This window comes from Arachis stenosperma, chromosome 3 (genome assembly GCF_014773155.1).
Source record: "Arachis stenosperma cultivar V10309 chromosome 3, arast.V10309.gnm1.PFL2, whole genome shotgun sequence".
NCBI classification, from domain to species: Eukaryota; Viridiplantae; Streptophyta; class Magnoliopsida; order Fabales; family Fabaceae; genus Arachis; species Arachis stenosperma.
The window spans coordinates 106,421,283-106,428,655 of NC_080379.1; the positions used below are offsets into that span (position 1 = coordinate 106,421,283).

General features: G+C 38.9%; 1 non-coding gene across 1 annotated transcript; it reads right to left on the bottom strand.

Moving 5' to 3' along the window:
* Positions 1–6,870: 6,870 nt before the first annotated feature.
* On the bottom strand, positions 6,871–6,978 carry LOC130972431 (small nucleolar RNA R71). The gene has a single exon (XR_009083599.1). It is a non-coding gene; the product is annotated as a small nucleolar RNA R71 (small nucleolar RNA).
* Between the last annotated feature and the right edge of the window lie 395 nt (positions 6,979–7,373).

Here is a 7,373-nt window from a genome sequence, read left to right on the forward strand (position 1 = left end):
ATTGTTAAGGCTTGACGAGGATCCTCTTCTCATTGGTTTCATGTATTTAGGTGTTCGATGGTGCATGCATGCAGATTCTGCTTCCCAAAGAGCACACTTCTCTAGGCACATGTGACCACTCCTCACTTGGCTTGTCCTAGCCGTGGCCCCTCCCCTCCTTGTATTTATCTCAACCTCCTTTTCCTAATTAAACCAAAACAGCTAGCCTTAGCACATAAATATATACGGTGGTTTGATCATAAGATGGGAATTTATTCCAAATGTAATAATGCATGATCCATGTATGATTTTGATTCCATGAATGGAAATGATCTTCTGAACATTGTTACACATGCAGACACCAAACTTAGTGTTTGGTCATATGCTTTATCAAAATGACTATGCATATGTTCCAAGAATACCCCTTCCCTCTCTTTTTTTTTTGAAAACAAATTTTGGGTGTGCCTTAAGGCACACCAAACTTAGAAGTCTGACATATGCTTTAAAACAATGTATGCATTTATCAAGTATGAAAGTTCAAAATCATGCTTAGGTAATCATAGCTTATTGAATAAAAGAAAAGACAGGAATCTTAAATCATGGGTTGCCTCCCATAAAGCGCTCTTTTATTGTCACTTGCTTGACATTGAACTCCCTTTAGGGTGGTTGATGCTGGTGATGTCTCAACTTGTCCCCTCTCACTGTAAGCTTTCTCTGTGTGCCTTGATGCTCAATTTCAATGTGCTCAAGAGAGAGTACTTGGTTGACAGTGTAATGATCTTTTGTTCCCAGCTGCTGATATACTAATTGCACTTTGTCACCTTTGGAAAATCCTTCAGTTGAGATTTTTTTATTCTTCCACCCTTTGTAAGTCTTCTTCTTGTTTTTCTTTCTTGTTGATCTGTCTCCCTTGACAGTGACTTGAGTTGTGATACCTCCCTTTTTGTTTATCATCCCGGCCTCTTTTTGAATTCCTTCCCCTCCTTGCACCTGCTCATTCTTCTGTTCTACTGTGTTGTTGGTTGCTTGCCTTGGAAGATAGTCACTACTTGTCTTGCTTGTTTCTTCATTACTTTGTGATTCTAGAAACACTTTCAAGGTGATGCTTTCCTCATGCATCCTGAGGGTTAGCTCTCCCTGCTCTATATCTACAATGGCTCTAGCAGTGGCCAAAAATGGTCGACCAAGTATTATGGAGTCATTCTCATTCTCTGCTGAATCTAGGATCACAAAGTCTGCAGGAAAGATGAACTTGTCAACCTTAACTAAAAAGTTTTCAATCAACCCTTTAGGATATACCACTGATTGGTCCACTAATTCCAAGGACATCTGTATTGGTTTCACCTTTCCTATGCCAAGCTTTTTCACTAAAGAAGATGGAATTAGATTTATACTTGCTCCTAAGTCACACATCCCCTTGTTGATGAATAGACTTCCAATAGTGCAAGGTAGGAAGAAACCTCCAGGATCTTCAAGCTTGGGAGGGAGCCCTTTTCTGATTAGTGCACTACATTCTTCACTGAGCATTACAGTCTCCTTCTCATTCCAACTCCTTTTCTTATTGATGAGCTCCTTTAAGAACTTGGCATATAGAGGCATTTGCTCCAATGCCTCAGCCAATGGTATGTTGATCTCTAACTTCTTGAAAGTCTCAAGAAATTTGTGGAAATGTGGATCCTTTGCTTTTTTTTGGAATCTCTGTGGATAAGGTAGTGAAGGTGTAAGACTCTTCTCCACTTGCTGCTGTATTGGATTTGGTTCTTCCATGATCTGCTTTCCCTTCTTTAAATTTTTTGTTGGTTGTTCTCTTCTGTGAGCTTTTCAGGGACATTCTTATTTGTTATGTCTTTGTTGTTAGCTTCATCTTTCTCTGTTGGTTCTTTGTCACTTTCCATGAGCTTCTTGGTTGCCCCTTGGTTGCCATCCACCAATGTCTTTCCACTTCTTAATTGCACAGCTTTGCACTCTTCTTTTGGATTAGGGATGGTATCACTTGGTAGTGAGCTTGAAGGTCTTTCAATAGAAATCTGCTTGGAGATTTGTCCAATCTGCCTTTCTAGGCTCTTCATGGAAGCTTCTTGGTTCTTTGTTGTCAATTCTTGGTTCTTCATCATCTTCTCCATGAGCATCTCCAGATTAGTAATCCTCTGAGAGTCTTGTGAGATTGGTTGGTTTTGGGGTGTTGATGGATGATGGTGAGTATTTTGGTTAGTTGGTTGGGTATTGGGTGGATAATGGTTGGAGTTGGGATAATTATTTTGAGGTTTTCTGTAAAAATTTTGGTTAGTTGGCTGCTGGTTGTGATTTTGGTTGTTTCTTGGAGTGTTTTGAGCTGAGTTCCTTTGCCATGGTTGTTGGTTTTGGTTGTGGTTATCTCCCTACCTAAAGTTTGGGTGGTTCTTCCAAGATGAATTGTAGGTGTCACCATACACCTCATTTGATCCAGAATTTTGGTTGTGCATATAGTGCACTTGCTCTTGTTGCTGTTCTTCTTGGTTATCTTCATTCTGCCCCCAAGGAGTTGATGGTTGGCTTGTGGCACTCACTGATGCAACCTGAAGGCTATCAATTCTCTTGGCCATTTGCTCAAATTGTTGCTGAATCTGCTGCTGCATCACTTTGTATTGAGCCAAAATTGTATCCACTCCTTCCAATTCTAGCACTCCCTTCCTCTGTGATGGTTGGCGTTGCCTTTGGTGAGCAAAGAAATATTGGTTGTTAGCCACCATATCAATAAGGTTCTGAGCTTCCTCTGCAGTTTTCATCAATTGCAATGATCCTCCAGCTGAGTGATCAAGTGCCTCTTGAGCCTTCAGAGTAAGTCCTTCATAGAAGTTCTACAGCTTGTCCCACTCAGTGAACATCTCTGGTGGACATTTCCTCAGCAGAGCCTTATATCTTTCCCATGCCTCATATAGATTTTCAGCATCCATTTGAGTGAATGTCTGCACTTCAGTCTTCAATCTTATGATCCTTTGAGGGGGGTAAAACTTGGCAAGAAACTTGTTCACCAAGTCATCCCAAGTGTTGATGCTCTCCTTTGGAAATGTTTCTAGCCATTGAGTGGCTTTGTCCCTGAGAGAAAATGGGAACAACAGCAGCTTGTATATGTCAGGGTGCACTCCATTGCTTTTAACTGTGTCACAGATCCTCAAAAAAGTGGATAGATGTTGATTCGGGTCCTCCAATTGCCCTCCTCCAAAAGAGCAGTTGTTTTGGACCAATGTGATGAGTTGTGGCTTTAGTTCAAAGTTGTTTACATTGACATTAGGGGTAAGAATGCTACTTCCACAATGTCTAGCATTTGCAAATGTGTAGGAAGCCAGTACTCTCCTTTGTTGTGGGTTATTGTTGGCCCCTCCTTCTAGTTGATTGAGATTTGATGGATCTCCTTCCATCTTTAGGAATTCCTCCTCAGATTCTTCCTCTCCAATAATGTTCTTCCCTCTTTCAGCTCTTCTTAATCTTTGAAAAGTTCTTTGGTCAATTTCAGAGAGAATAGGAGAAGATCTTCCTGTAACTGACATACAAACACACAACAAGAAACACACAGAACCAGAAAACCAGTGAAACTTCAATCTATTGCTAGAATGAAGTTTTAGTTAGTTTAAGCAAAAATTCAAACAGTTAATGGGTTAATTAAAAATTAAAGAAATAGAAAAGAAAAAGTGCTTGATCTAGACCTCCACTTCACTTAATCATTGTCAATCTATTTCAATCCCCGGCAACGGCGCCAAAAACTTGATGTGTGGAAAACGATCCAACACAAAACTCACCGGCAAGTGTACCGGGTCGCATCAAGTAATAAAACTCACGGGAGTGAGGTCGATCCCACAGGGATTGAAGGATTGAGCAATTTTAGTTCAGTGGTTGATTTAGTCAAGCGAATCAAGTATTGGTTGAGTGATTTTGTATCCAACAGTAAGTAAATAGCAGAAAATGTAAAGGGAGAGGGATGAATTGCAGAAATTAAAGAGAACTGAAAGTAAAGGTGCTGAATCTTAAAGAGCAAGAAATTAAATGACTGAAATTTAAAGTGCAAGAAATGTAAATTGCAATAACTTAAAGTGCAAGAAATATAAATTGCTTAAATGGAAAAAGGGGTTTGAGGACTGGGAATTCAAAATTTAAGCAAGGGAAATTAACTTGCAGCAATTATCAAAGCAAGAGATGAATTGGAATTGACTAGATCTCAAATAGAAATGAAAATTTAATTGCAGCAGGGGTTCAACAGAAGAACCAAAAGGAAAAGTGGATCTCAGGACTCCAGAGACTAGATAGCAAAGTCTAGATCTCAATTGCCTTCCCAAATCCAAGTTCACAAAGCAATTAACAAGAAATTAAAGATTGCAGCAGCAAGGAAAAGAAATTTAGCTCAGCAGCAGTAAGAAAATGAAATTGAGCTCAATTATGCAGTAGGAAAATCCAAGAGATCTTAAATGGAGATTGAGACAGAAATTTCTCAATTCTTCACACTCAAGATTTAAACAAGAAAAGTAAAAATGCTCAAGCAAGAACAAGGAAGAAGAGAGATCAATTCTCCTTCCCAATTCTCTCAGATCTCAGTTCAAAGCTCTCAAAGAAAATGAAGTCTCAAAATGTAAGAATTCAAAAATCAAAAGAAAGGTTCTAATTACATCAAACTATCTCCTATTTATACACTTTCTATTCTTGGATTTTGGAATTTGGATGGGCTTTTGATTTGGTGAAGAAATAAATTAAATTGGATTTTTAATCCAATTTTTAGCCCATGAAGAAGTTGGCTCCAGGAGGCTGCTCTGCTCTTGTGGAGGGCAGAGCAGGGAAATTGTGCATGCGGCCTCATTGCGTGCGTGCTAAGCGTGTGTAGCATCAGGATGCTGCCCTGCCCTTGCGGAGAGCAGGGCAGTGTGCGTGCATGCTTGCCTTCCGTGCGTCCAAGCTACGCGTGATGCTCCTGGCCGTGTGTGCTTGTGTGCTGCCCGTGCCAAGAAATACTGCTCTACTCTCCTTGTGGGCAGCGCAGCAAGGCAACCAAGGGTGAGGTCCCAGGTTCGAAACCTGGTGGAAGCACACGCTGCCTCTTTTTCCTTGGTTTTCTTGGCACCAAAGTAGCACCTAGTTCCTTGCTTCCTCGTGGTGCTGTGTTCGATTCTTGGAGATTGAAAACAAGCCAATTTTTGCTTGTTTTCCTTGTATTTGAGCGCTACTCCTTTCCTCCTTGTTCTTGGGTTCGAAACCCATGAGTAACACTAGGAGAGCAATTTCCTTTGAATTTTTCTTGGATGAAGCCCGATATTGCTCTTGAGGAGGGCAGGGCAGAATTTTTGCTTCCTTTGGTCCTTGGCATAGAATTGTGCTCCGCTCTTATTGTGGGCAGGGCAGTGATATTTTGGAGGCTTGGTTCATTATGCTGCTCTCTTGGAGAGCAGTGTGCTCTTGTGGAGAGCAGTGTTTGCTTCCTCCTTCTATGTTGCACCACACTTCTCCTTCCATGGTCACACTTCTTAAGCCACGTTTTTCTTCTTTTCTTCCTTTCTTCACCTACAAGAAACCAAAGCAACCAATCAAAGTATCTCCAAACTCATAAGGTTTATAATTCATTAAAAATCAATTAATTTTAGCTCAAACCTCATGATTTAGCATCAATTTAATGGTGGTTGTTTGATTTAAAGAAGTCATGCATTTTCATTCCAAATTACTTACTTAGGATGCAAGAAAGTGCATAAAGACTAGTGAAACAAGTGAAATTAGCTTGAAAAATAGGTATATGATGACTTGTCATCATTATTCAAGTAATCAATTTTAATTTTAAAAATCAAATCTTTTTTATTTCTTTTTTTAAATCTTTTTCAACATAATTTTTAATCATATCTTTTTCAAAATATCTTTTTCAAATCATATCTTTTTCAAAATCAATTTCAAAAATCTTTTTCTAACTTCTTATCTTTTCAAAATTGATTTTCAAATCTTTTTCAACTAACTAATTGACTTTTTGTTTGTTTCTTATCTTTTTCAAAACTACCTAACTACTTTTCTCTCTCTAATTTTCGAAAATCACCATCCATTTTTTTAAAAATTCTTTTTAATTAACTAATTGTTTCAAATTTTAATTTTAATTTTATTTCTTCTCTTAATTTTCGAAAATCACTAACCTTTTTTCAAAAATAATTTTCGAAATTCTCCCCCTCTCATCTCTTTCTATTTATTTTATTTATTTACTAACACTTCTCTTCATCTAAAAATCCGAACCCTCTCTTCTCCTTTGTGTTCAAAGTTTTCTCCTCCTTCTTCTATTTTTTTTTCTTCGACTCACATAAAGGAATCTCTATACTGTGACATAGAGGATTCTTCTTCTTTTTATTCTCTTCTTTTCCATATGAACAGGAGCAAGGAAAAGGACATTCTTGTTGAAGCAGATCCTGAACTTAAAAGGACTCTGAAGAAGAAGCTAAGAGAAGCTAAAGCTCAACAATCCAGAGAAAACCTTACAGAGAATCTCGAGAAAAAAAAAGAGACATGGCCGAACCCAACAACAATGCAAGGAGAATGCTTGGTGATTATACTACACCTACTTCCAATTTTTATGGAAAAAGCATCTCAATCCCTGCCATTGGAGCAAATAATTTTGAGCTGAAGCCTCAACTAGTTGCTCTAATGCAATAGAACTGCAAGTTTCATGAACTTCCATCAGAAGATCCCTATCAGTTTTTAACTGAATTCTTGCAGATCTGTGATACTGTTAAGACTAATGGAGTAGATCATGAAGTCTACAGGCTCATGCTTTTCCCTTTTGCTGTAAGAGACAGAGCTAGAACATGGTTGGACTCACAACCTAAAGATAGCCTGGACTCTTGGGATAAGCTGGTCACGGATTTCTTGGCCAAGTTCTTTCCTCCTCAAAAGTTGAGCAAGCTTAGAGTGGATGTTCAGACCTTCAAGCAAAAAGATGGTGAATCCCTCTATGAAGCTTGGGAAAGATACAAGCAGTTCACCAAAAAGTGTCCTTCTGACATGCTTTCAGAGTGGACCATTTTAGATATATTCTATGATGGTCTATCTGAGTTCTCTAAGAAGTCACTGGACCATTCTGCAGGTGGATCCATTTACCTAAAGAAAACGCCTGCAAAAGCTCAAGAACTCATTGACATGGTTGCAAATAACCAATTCATGTACACCTCTGAGAGGAAACCTGTGAATAATGGGACGCCTCAGAAGAAGTGAGTTCTTGAAATTGTTACTCTGAATGCCATATTGGCTCAGAACAAAATGTTGACTTAGCAAGTCAACATGATTTTTCAGAGTCTGAATGGATTGCAAAATGCATCCAATAGTACTAAAGAAGCATCTTCTGAAGAAGAAGCTTATGATCCTGAGAACCCTGCAATGGCATAGGTGAATTACATGGGTGAAGC